Source organism: Dendropsophus ebraccatus, chromosome 10 (assembly GCF_027789765.1).
Source record: "Dendropsophus ebraccatus isolate aDenEbr1 chromosome 10, aDenEbr1.pat, whole genome shotgun sequence".
NCBI classification, from domain to species: Eukaryota; Metazoa; Chordata; class Amphibia; order Anura; family Hylidae; genus Dendropsophus; species Dendropsophus ebraccatus.
Window position 1 is genome coordinate 101,365,362 of NC_091463.1, and position 13,250 is coordinate 101,378,611.

Sequence of the window (13,250 nt, forward strand, 5' to 3'; positions counted from 1 at the left end):
GTATACCTCTCCCTGTAGTTGTTCCCCCCATACTGTATACCTCTCCCACTGTAGTTGTTCCCCCATTCTATATACCTCTCCCTGTAGTTGTTCCCCCTTACTGTATACCTCTCCCACTGTAGTTGTTCCCTCCATACTGTATACCTTCCCCTGTAGTTGTTCCCCCCATACTGTATACCTCTCCCTGTAGTTGTTCCCCCCATACTGTATACCTCTCCCACTGTAGTTGTTCCCTCCATACTGTATACCTTCCCCTGTAGTTGTCCCCCCCATACTGTATACCTCTCCCTCTGTAGTTGTTCCCCCATACTGTATACCTCTCCCTCTGTAGTTGTTCCCCCATACTGTATACCTCTCCCTCTGTAGTTGTTCCCCCATACTGTATACCTCCCCCTGTAGTTGTCCCCCCCCATACTGTATACCTCTCCCTCTGTAGTTGTTCCCCGCATACTGTATACCTCCCCCTGTAGTTGTCCCGTCATCCACCTCAATTGCAGAGCCAGCCCCTGTTCTTCCATCCCATAGCTGCATACTGGGATGGAGGCGGATCATGAGCGTAGCACCGCAATGGACGGCCGAAGCGCACACATCCAATTACAGACTGCCGGGTGATGTCACGCCTGAAGGCAGTACACAGGGACGCCGGTGAGAGGACGCCTGGGACCGGGCTGCAGCAGCTTCCTGTGGGACCCGGCCACCTTGCAGTCGCACACCTACTGCTGAGCCTGGCTGCGGGGGTACCGAGGACGTGTTTCCGGGAATGCCAGGGGGACATGGGGCGCAGGACTTGCTAGTTTGTTTGTCACCAGCCGGGAGTCAGGATTAGCGGTGACATCCACGGCTAATCCGAAAGTTCAGATCTCCAGGCTCAGCAGTAGGTGTGCGACTGCACTGGAAGCTGCTGCAGCCCGGTCCCAGGCGGCCTCTCACCGGTGTCCCTGTGTACTGCCGCCCACGCTAACAGCCGCAGTGTCACGCCCTGTCCTCGACCCCCAGAGAGCAAGGGGCTTGTGTAGCCGGTTAAGCTACTGCGGGGCCCTGGGCACTGGAGGGGTCGGACTCTGAGCCTGGCGGGCCCCTCCTTTGCTCAGAGCCCCTGTGCAGCTGAACCGGCTGCACAAGCAATAGGTCTGCCGCTGGCTGTGTGTGGATACTGTCCTGCACTGTGACTCTCCTTGTCCACGGCGTGGCTTGAGGTTGTCTCTGACTTGTCCTCTCCTGTAAGGGGTTAACACTGCATAGTGTTGTGTAGAGGAAGCTGAGAAGAAACTCTTAGCTGTGTCTTGTCTTGCTTCCTACTCATGCGGGAACCGGACTAAGACTGAACTTCTAAAAGTAGGGGACCTGGCAGAGGGCCAGGGCCCAGAGAGGACCCCTGTAGAGAGCGTTCTAGCGTGCATCCTTCCTCCACAATGTCCCACACAAAAGACTCCTGCACTTCCTCTACCCATGTGACTTCCTTCCTCAGCCTATCTAAGGTGCGCTGTGAGTGGGTGCAGAGTGCAAATAGAAGTCAAGAGAGAGATGAAAGGATAGAAGAAAAGATTCCCATAGGCTCACAGATCCATGTGACACACAAATAAACAATAACCCTTTACATACTTCAGCCGTGCAGCATCTAAGTACATATACCTACAATAGCGACATCTGGTGGCGAAACGAGATCTCTATTTGTGTACAATAAGTACAGGCTTTTACGAAGGGTGGAACCAATAGCAACACCCATGGTGGGATACCACACCTGTATTATACTCCAGAACTGCACTCACTATTCTGCTGGTGGGGTCACTGTGTACATATATTACATTACTGATCCTGTATTATACCCCAGAGCTGTACTCACCATTCTGCTGTTGCAGTACATGACATCACATAAGCTCATGTGCTCAGTGACTCAGCAACTATAGTATAATAAGAAATTTCTGGTAAAGATTTTGCCTGGAGACACCACTAGGGGCGCTGTAGTGTTACTGCCTATACTTACACTGTATTTCTGACCCTCCGCTCTGAAAGTCTCCTGGAGAGAACTGTTATTTATCCTCTAATGTAACATCTCTCTGTTATGCGGAGTTCCCCCCATACAGTAAGTATATATAATATATACCCAGGGATATATACCACTCAGCAGCAGGATAATGTTATTGCTGGATATTACACACATCTCCTCACATTAGGCAGAGACGACTTCTTTCTGCTTCACAGGCTTTAGTTTTAATAACATTTTTTTTTATTCCTATTGGAGATTAAACAAGAACATTCATTATATAGACCATAAAGCCAGAAAGGGCGGGGGGGGGGGGGGGGGGGGTGGTATATGGCTGCTCGGAGATGGAGGACAAGGACAGAGCACTACGTGCAGCCCATCCAGCCGGTGATGATGTCGCTGTGCGGAGATCCGGGAGGCTTTATAGAAGACCTCCTCCATACTGAGAGGGAAGATATCTTCTAAAGATCCTGCCCATCATTTAAAAGGAAAATGTGTCAAGACAAGAGGGAATCATAGAGCTGTGCAAGGACTCTCCTGCAGCACTACACTCTTCTCTGGACTTCCTGCCAGAGGTGATGCCCAGTGACCTCCACATTACATCGAAATGGATTCCTTTAAATCAACCGGTGTCAGCAAATGCCAGAGATTTTTAATTAATTTCTATTTTTAAATCTCCAGTCAACCAGTACTTATCAGCTGTTGTATGTCCTGGAGGAAGTGGTTTATTCTCTCCAGTCTGACACAGTGCTCTCTGCTGCCACCTCTGTCCATGTCAGGAACTGTCCAGAGCAGGAGAGGTTTTCTATGGGAATTTGCTGCTGCTCTGGACAGTTCCTGACATGGACAGAGGTGGCAGCAGAGAGCACTGTGTCATACTGGAGAAAATATGCCACCTCCTGCAGGACATACAGCAGCTGATAAGTACTGGAAGACTGGGGATTTTTGAGTAGAAGTAAATTACAAATCTATATAACTTTCTGGCACCAGTTTTTATGAGAGGAAAAAAATGTGAACTACCCCTTTAAAGGTTGGGTCTCATAGACAGTAGTGCAGCCTGTAGTTTATTAGTGTTTCGCCTCCATAGACAGTAGTGCAGCCTGTAGTTTATTAGTGTTTCTCCTCCATAGACAGTAGTGCAGCCTGTAGTTTATTAGTGTTTCTCCTCTGTAGACAGTAGTGCAGCCTGTAGTTTATTAGTGTTTCTCCTCTGTAGACAGTAGTGCAGCCTGTAGTTTATTAGAGTTTCTATCTCCCATAGACAGTAGTGCAGCCTGTAGTTTATTAGAGTTTCTATCTCCCATAGACAGTAGTGCAGCCTGTAGTTTATTAGTGTTTCTCCTCTGTAGACAGTAGTGCAGCCTGTAGTTTATTAGTGTTTCTCCTCTGTAGACAGTAGTGCAGCCTGTAGTTTATTAGAGTTTCTATCTCCCATAGACAGTAGTGCAGCCTGTAGTTTATTAGAGTTTCTATCTCCCATAGACAGTAGTGCAGCCTGTAGTTTATTAGTGTTTCGCCTCCATAGACAGTAGTGCAGCCTGTAGTTTATTAGAGTTTCTATCTCCCATAGACAGTAGTGCAGCCTGTAGTTTATTAGAATTTCTATCTCCCATAGACAGTAGTGCAGCCTGTAGTTTATTAGAGTTTCTATCTCCCATAGACAGTAGTGCAGCCTGTAGTTTATTAGAGTTTCTATCTCCCATAGACAGTAGTGCAGCCTGTAGTTTATTAGAGTTTCTATCTCCCATAGACAGTAGTGCAGCCTGTAGTTTATTAGAGTTTCTATCTCCCATAGACAGTAGTGCAGCCTGTAGTTTATTAGAATTTCTATCTCCCATAGACAGTAGTGCAGCCTGTAGTTTATTAGAGTTTCTATCTCCCATAGACAGTAGTGCAGCCTGTAGTTTATTAGAGTTTCTATCTCCCATAGACAGTAGTGCAGCCTGTAGTTTATTAGAATTTCTATCTCCCATAGACAGTAGTGCAGCCTGTAGTTTATTAGAGTTTCTATCTCCCATAGACAGTAGTGCAGCCTGTAGTTTATTAGAGTTTCTATCTCCCATAGACAGTAGTGCAGCCTGTAGTTTATTAGAGTTTCTATCTCCCATAGACAGTAGTGCAGCCTGTAGTTTATTAGAGTTTCTATCTCCCATAGACAGTAGTGCAGCCTGTAGTTTATTAGAGTTTCTATCTCCCATAGACAGTAGGCATAGATAGTAGCATAGACCATTCTGTAGGTCTATGCTCCCCCTGTAGGTAGTTGCTCCCCCCGTATGTAGTTAGGTGATCCCCATTATGAATTTTCCAGCTTCTCCTCTCATTATTATTGCACGCTGATCCTTTTTTTTTCTTTTATAAAAGAAAATCTCCAGATCGCCCCCCCTGCACCATTATTCTTCAGGGTATTAAAGAAGGAGTAAGGGGGCCCACTGTATAGCCTGAGGGCCATGTAAATCTGCCCCCTGTGTCTCTAATATGTAGGAGAGTGATGGAACTCTAAGGGGCCACCAGCTGATCTGGTGATGGAGTCCTATGATCCTGGTCCATGACCACGCCCCCTTACGTCCCTGCGGGAGGGAGACCCCCAAAGATATTGTAGATTCCTCAGATTTCGGCTTTCTGCAAAGTTTAAAATCTCATCAAAAATATCCAAAAAGCGAATTATTTCCTACTATTCACCTGATGAGGACGCGACATGATGACGCCAGCGCTCCGCTCCCGGCAATGGAAGAATTAATCATCGTCTTATATTTAGTTTGTGCTGAGGCTCCATGGAAGGTGCTATTCCTGCTCCTCACGTCACGGCCCCCGGGGGGGGGGGGGGGGGGGATTAGGAGCCATATTAGCGGATCAGCTCCTGCTCTCATGTGTGAGGAAAACAAATCAGGTGAGACGGGAAATCCAGGTTCATGAATTTTCCATGATCTCCGAGAAAGAAAGAAAAACAATGGCCACAAAAACAAAAGCAGATGAGGCGGCGAGGAGGGGTAGAGGGTGTCCGGTATGTATCATCACTCACCTGTCAATCACAGAATGAAGCCATCACATGATCTCCATCCAGTGTCACACATGGGGGGAGGGGGGGGGGTAACACATGGTGGCGGAGTTCCCCTGCTCCATCTAGTCCATCTTAGTATATGTGAATCCCAGGCAGGTTTACAGCCACTTACTTAGAATAGATTCCACCTACAGACCTACAAGATTGGATTCTGCTGTAGAAGACCCTCACTAACTGCCCAACTGCAACATTTAAAGGGGAACTCCAATGAAAAAAAAAATTATTTCAGATCAACTGGTGGCAGAACTTTATGTACATACTTAATTTACTTCTGATTAAAAATCTCCTGCCTTCCAATACTCATCAGCTGCTGTATGTCCTGCAGGAAGTGGTGTATGCTCTCCAGTCTGACATAGTGCTCTCTGCTGCCACCTCTGTCCATGTCAGGTACTGTCCAGAGCAGGAGAGCTTTTCTATGGGGATTTGCTGCTGCTGCACAGTTCCTGACATGGACAGAGGTGGCAGCAGAGAGCACTGTGTCAGACTGGAGAGCATACACCACTTCCTGCAGGACATACAGCAGCTGATAAGTACTGGTAGACTGGAGATTTAAAAATAGAAATGAATTAAAAATCTCTGGCATTTGCTGACACTGGTTGATTTAAAGGAATCCATTTCGGTGTAATGTGGAGGTCACTGGGCATCAGCTCCAGCAGGAAGTCCAGAGAAGAGTGTAGTGCTGCAGGAGAGTCCTTGCACAGCTCTATGATTCCCTCTTGTCTTGACATGGCAGCTTGGTGGCAAAATGACGTCACATCACATGGCGGAATCCGGCTATAGGTTATAAGGTGTTTCCATAAAAGGACAGTAGCCGCTATGATGTCATCATTTCCTTGGAACATCCTGAGGATAACCCCCCATTGGGCAGTAGCAGTAATAAAGTTGCAGGCGGCGCACAGGGAAATGTTGCTGAGTTGGTCATTCCCTACTGTCCGATCCTGGACGGATGTTCCTGACGATTTCTGGGAAACATTTCCTAATAATCTCCGGAATCTCCAACATCTAAGGAGGGAAAAAAACGAGGAAACTTCTCAAACCGAAACGTCTGCACAGCGAAGAGAAGGAGGATGTGGCGGAGCTCCGGCTGTCAGCGGCTCCGATAACTGGAAGGAACCAGCAGTTCCATATGAAATCCCCCCCATTAACCAGCGAGCGGTGAGGCCGGCCTCCTCCGGGATCCTATAAAGAGGCTCACACTTAATAATAGTGACAGCAGACAGCCTCACTGCTCAGGATAGTAACGAGACTCCTCAGCGCTCTCAAGGAGAATAGAGAGCGGCTGGTGGAGGGAAAGAGAGTCACCTGGTATTATAACTATCTATATTATACCCCTGCACACAGCCTCCTCTCTATATTATACCCCTGCACAGACACAGCCTCCTCTCTATATTATACCCCTGCACAGACACAGCCTCCTCTCTATATTATCCCCCTGCACACAGCCTCCTCTCTATAATCCCCCTGCACAGACACAGCCTCCTCTCTATATTATACCCCTGCACACAGCCTCCTCTCTATATTATACCCCTGCACAGACACAGCCTCCTCTCTATATTATACCCCTGCACACAGCCTCCTCTCTATATTATACCCCTGCACAGACACAGCCTCCTCTCTATATTATACCCCTGCACACAGCCTCCTCTCTATATTATACCCCTGCACACAGCCTCCTCTCTATATTATACCCCTGCACACAGCCTCCTCTCTATATTATACCCCTGCACACAGCCTCCTCTCTATATTATCCCCCTGCACACAGCCTCCTCTCTATATTATACCCCTGCACACAGCCTCCTCTCTATTTTATACCCCTGCACACAGCCTCCTCTCTATATTATACCCCTGCACATACACAGCCTCCTCTCTATATTATACCCCTGCACACAGCCTCCTCTCTATATTATACCCCCCCCCCCCCCGCACACAGCCTCCTCTCTATATTATACCCCTGCACACAGCCTCCTCTCTATATTATACCCCTGCACATAGCCTCCTCTCTATATTATACCCCTGCACATACACAGCCTCCTCTTTATATTATACCCCTGCACACAGCCTCCTCTCTATATTATACCCCTGCACACAGCCTCCTCTCTATATTACACCCCCTGCACACAGCCTCCTCTCTATATTATACCCCCTGCACACAGCCTCCTCTCTATATTATACCCCTGCACACAGCCTCCTCTCTATATTACACCCCCTGCACACAGCCTCCTCTCTATATTATACCCCCTGCACACAGCCTCCTCTCTATATTATACCCCTGCACACAGCCTCCTCTCTATATTATACCCCCTGCACACAGCCTCCTCTCTATAATATACCCCCCCCCCCGCACACAGCCTCCTCTCTATAATATACCCCCCCCCCGCACACAGCCTCCTCTCTATATTATACCCCTGCACACAGCCTCCTCTCTATATTATACCCCTGCACACAGTCTCCTCTCTATATTATACCCCTGCACACAGCCTCCTCTTTATATTATACCCCTGCACACAGTCTCCTCTCTATATTATACCCCTACACACAGCCTCCTCTCTATATTATACCCCCTGCACACAGCCTCCTCTCTATATTATACCCCCTGCACACAGCCTCCTCTCTATATTATACCCCTGCACACAGCCTCCTCTCTATATTATACCCCCTGCACACAGCCTCCTCTCTATATTATACCCCCTGCACACAGCCTCCTCTTTATATTATCCCCCTGCACACAGCCTCCTCTTTATATTATACCCCTGCACACAGCCTCCTCTCTATATTATACCCCTGCACACAGCCTCCTCTCTATATTACACCCCCTGCACACAGCCTCCTCTCTATATTATACCCCCTGCACACAGCCTCCTCTCTATATTATACCCCTGCACACAGCCTCCTCTCTATATTATACCCCCTGCACACAGCCTCCTCTCTATATTATACCCCTGCACACAGCCTCCTCTCTATATTATACCCCCTGCACACAGCCTCCTCTCTATAATATACCCCCCCCCCCCCCGCACACAGCCTCCTCTCTATAATATACCCCCCCCCCCCGCACACAGCCTCCTCTCTATATTATACCCCTGCACACAGCCTCCTCTCTATATTATACCCCTGCACACAGCCTCCTCTCTATATTATACCCCCTGCACACAGCCTCCTCTTTATATTTTCCCCCTGCACACAGCCTCCTCTCTATATTATACCCCCTGCACACAGCCTCCTCTTTATATTATACCCCTGCACACAGCCTCCTCTCTATATTATACCCCTGCACACAGTCTCCTCTCTATATTATACCCCTGCACACAGCCTCCTCTTTATATTATACCCCCTGCACACAGCCTCCTCTCTATATTATACCCCCTGCACACAGCCTCCTCTCTATATTATACCCCCCCCCCCCCCCCCGCACACAGCCTCCTCTCTATATTATACCCCCTGCACACAGCCTCCTCTTTATATTATACCCCTGCACACAGCCTCCTCTCTATATTATACCCCCTGCACACAGCCTCCTCTTTATATTATACCCCTGCACACAGTCTCCTCTCTATATTATACCCCTGCACACAGCCTCCTCTTTATATTATACCCCTGCACACAGTCTCCTCTCTATATTATACCCCTACACACAGCCTCCTCTCTATATTATACCCCCTGCACACAGCCTCCTCTCTATATTATCCCCCTGCACACAGCCTCCTCTCTATATTATACCCCTGCACACAGCCTCCTCTCTATATTATCCCCCTGCACACAGCCTCCTCTCTATATTATACCCCTGCACACAGCCTCCTCTCTATATTATACCCCTGCACACAGCCTCCTCTCTATATTATACCCCTGCACACAGCCTCCTCTTTATATTATACCCCTGCACACAGTCTCCTCTCTATATTATACCCCTACACACAGCCTCCTCTCTATATTATACCCCCTGCACACAGCCTCCTCTCTATATTATACCCCCTGCACACAGCCTCCTCTCTATATTATACCCCTGCACACAGCCTCCTCTCTATATTATACCCCTGCAGTGTGCGGTCGTTGCTCCTCTCTTGGTCTTTCCATGCGTTGTATAATTCATGGCTCATCCATTATTTAGCCGGACATCAGACGCCTCTCTCATGCTTTATATCAGTGTTCGGGTTTTGTAGGTTTTCGGCTGCAGACGCTTCTCTGACAGGTGGAGAATATGAATAGTCGGAGTGTTGTGGAGCCGGAGTCCCCGGAGTGGATACATCCATACATACATGGCTGCTCATCCTGTGATGTCAGAATCCGCCTCTGATGACATCACGTCTGCCTGTATATTAGGGGATTGTATGTGTGGTGACCCCCGGGGTGATGTCGGAGGATCGGCCGGTCACTTGTTAGATGGAAGTATGACGCCACTCCTGTGGTTGATGGCCAAGATACAGCCGGACCTTAGGATGTTATTCTTTGACGCCAGTGCTGGTTGGGCACACATGTGTGATGGCACGCCTGCTGTTATTTTGTAAGGTCGGTTGTACCTTGTTCCCCTGAGGTCAGTTATACAGCTTTGACTTGACAGTAGATGTTTCTCTTGATAAAGCACTTGAAAATACACTCGATAACACTTGTGGACGAACATTTGACAATACAACAGCCAGATCTGTGACAGGAAAGTAGTAAGGAGAATAGTTGTGCTGACTGAGTGTCGAGTTTGTGATATACAAGAAGCAGAGTAGCAGAGAGGAGGATGTAGTGAGAGTCCAAAACCAAGTAGTAATGTGCTCTGTCGGGATGTTGGAGGATAAGGTAGAAGAAAAATTAGAAGAAGAAAATCCTTATGCCCGTGTATTGACCTTTAGGTCTCCGCACCACCTTATGCCCACTAGATTTTGCTGAACTGTCCTAGAAGGTGACACAGGGCCCCAGACCTTGTTACCTGGGATGAATGGACTGCTGAGGATTTCCTGCTGACAACTGTGCTGCGAGATAAAGATTCTAGGCTTATCTCTATCCAGATAAGTTCCTAGATTACTGCTGTCTGTGGATACTGTCCTGCACTGTGACACTCCTAGTCCATGGCGTGGGTTGAAGTTGTCTCTGACTTGTACTTTCTTAAAAGGGGTTTAACACTGCATAGTGTTGTGTATCGTTACTAAGGAGAAAACTGTTAGGGAAGTCCTGTCTGACATCCTACCATACGAGGCTCTGACTAGGACTGACTTAAGCAGGGGACCTGGCAGAGGGCCAGGGCCCGGGGAGGATCACTGTAGGGAGCTGTCTAGTTTGTGTCCTTCCTCTACAATGTCCAACCTGAAAGACCTTCACACTTCCTCCACCCTTTTGACTTTCTTCCTCAGCGTAACTAACGTGCGCTGTGAGTGGGTGAAGAGTACATTCAAAGAAGTAAAGAGAGAGGTGATTGGACAGAAGAAAACAAGATACCCATATGTTCACAGATCCATGTGACATACGAACAAACAATAACCCTTTACATACAGTACTTCAGCTGTGTAGCATCTGAACACATACTTCTATAACAGCGACATCTAGTGGCGAAACTTTATCACTAATTTCATCACCACACAAGTACAATAAATACAGGCTTTTACAGAGGGTGAATATAATAGTAACACCCGTGGTAGGACACCGCATATATACTGTACAGCACTACAAGGGCAGCTGCTTCTTCCATAACATGTCAGCATTATGGGAGTAGTAGTTTATAACAGCTGGAGAGCCACAGGTTGGGGATCATCACGCGAGAACAAGTGGGAACCCCTATCCTGCCGAAGGCAATCTGGCCATTTCTAAAGTCATTCGAGGGCCGAATATGGTGCCTAATGAAAATGACGTCATCACGTTCAGGTGCCAGAGAAAGAAGAAGACATGAGCCGCCCTGGGTTACAGGAGTCGGTAAGCACAGCTCCCCCCCTGTGTCTGGTGGACGCCGCACTCCATGTTATACTCAGAAGATCTCGAGGGCCGAAGGTTCTGCACCCCTATTCTAGAAGATTACAGACTGTTCCATGTATGTTATGGGGGGAGGGCGCCCCCTTACATGTATGTTATGGGGGAGGGCACCCCCTTACATGTATCTTATAGGGGAGGGCGCCCCCTTACATGTGTGTTATGGGGGGAGGCCTGTAGTCATGGAGCACATCTGGATGAACTCTGAACTCTAACTTCCAGATTGAATGGTCGGGAAACTTTTCTGGAGTTATGGAGCTTCATCTTTCCTGTAGCCAGTCACCCATCTTGCTAACAAGTACCAGAACCCCTCCTCAGCCCTCCCCTCCCTTCCCTCCCCTGCCCTCCCCTCCTCAGCCCTCCCCTGCCCTGCCCTGCCCTCCCCTCCCCTCCTCAGCCCTCCCCTCCCTTTCCTCCCCTGCACTCCCCTCCCTTCCCTCCCTTTCCTCCCCTCTTTCCCCTCCCTTCCCTTCCCTCTCCTCCCTCCCTCCCCTCCCTTCCCTCCTCAGCCCTCCCCTCCCTCCCCTGCCCTGCCCTTCCCTCCCTTCCCTCCCCTGCCCTCCCATTCCCTTCCCTTCCCTCCCTCCCTCCCCTTTTCTTCCCTTCCCTCCCTTCCCTCCTTTCTTTCCCCTCCATTCCCTCCCTCCCCTTCCCTCCCCTTCCCTCCCCTTCCCTCCCCTCCCCTCCCCTTCCCTCTCCTCCCCTCCCCTTCCCTCTCCTCCCCTCTTTCCATTCCCCTCCCTCCCCTTCCCTCTCCTCCCTAACCCTCCCTTCCCTTCCCTCCCCTTCCCTCCCCTTCCCTTCCCTCCCCTGCCCCCACCACATTTGATCTCTTCCCCATAGACCTCTATGGGCTTCTGTTACCCTTTGTATTAGTATGTTGGGGATGAGACCCCCACACTGATATGAGACCGGCCACACGACAGCCCACAGGCGGCCATCACTATCTATGAAGGTCGGGGATAACATAGACAGCAATGTCCGTTAATCAGTATCAGTCCGTGGAACTTTCGTATTCTTGGTGATTTCCCCTTTGAGGTATCGGTGAGATTAGCGGCTGATAAATCGCAGTATCGGCTCCTGGGACGAAGCGTTGATGAATCGGCTGCCGCTCGGATTCTCGTCTCCAGCACTACAGCAGGCGCTTTGTTCGGGCACATTTACATTTTTATCTCTGTGGATGTGTGTATATATCATTACGGCGTATAATACCACCGGCCGCCATCCATCACGCCGCAGCTTTGTCATAAGTCAGCGGATTATTAGCTAACGGCGCCGCGTTGTTTGTGTAGTGAAATATCGAGGGGACGGATTACGGCTGATACTCTGTGACTCCTGCGCGGCTGATGAATCGCTGCACAATGTCCTCCGCCTCTCACCTTATCTGCCTGGTGCCTACTGGGCTCTCTTAAAGGGGAAGTGTACTATAAAACAATCTATCAGTATCCCCCCCAAAAAACATTTGTATTTCTCTTCTGCGTCTTACAAATGTATGTTAGAAAATTTCATAACACCAACCAGCTCCCGGTACAGATCATACCATATAATGCTTCTTAACCTTAAAGCGTAACTGTCATTTCAGGGTCATTTTTCTGAAAACATTAAATATCAACAGTACAAGCGATTTTAAGAAACTCTGTAATAGGTTTTATGTACTAAAAAAACAATCTCCCAGCCTCCCCCCTCACATCAAATGAAGCAGGATTTCTGTGTCCATTATGTGGCTATGGAGAGGGGAGGGGCTGTTAGGAGTGAGTGAGCACGGAGCAGTCCTGCACAGCACAACACCCTGCAATCTTCTCTCAGTAAGTTCATAGATAAGCACTGACCTTTCTGACACCTGAATGAGAGTCTACAAACAGCTGACCTTCATGTCACCTCTTCCTGCTCCCTCATCTCCCTCGGCCCCTCCCCCCTTCATAGGCTTACAATGGGAGAGCAGAACCCGTCTTCACTGGCTTCTCTGTAATGAAGATGTGTTTGCCTGATAATGCACAGATAAGAAGTCAGGGGGGGAGGCTGGGAGATTGCTTCTTGAGTACAGAAGGAGGCTTTTTTGGCTGATGAAACCTATTACAGAGTTTTTTTTTTAAATCGCTTATACTACTGATTTCTGCAATAAAAAAAAACGTGACAGTTACGCTTTAAGGACGGGGCCAATTTTGTTTTTTGCGTTTTCGCTTTTTCCTCCTTGTGCTTAAAAGGCCATAGCACTTGCATTTTTTCACCTAGAAACCCACATGAGCCCTTATTTTTTGCGTCACT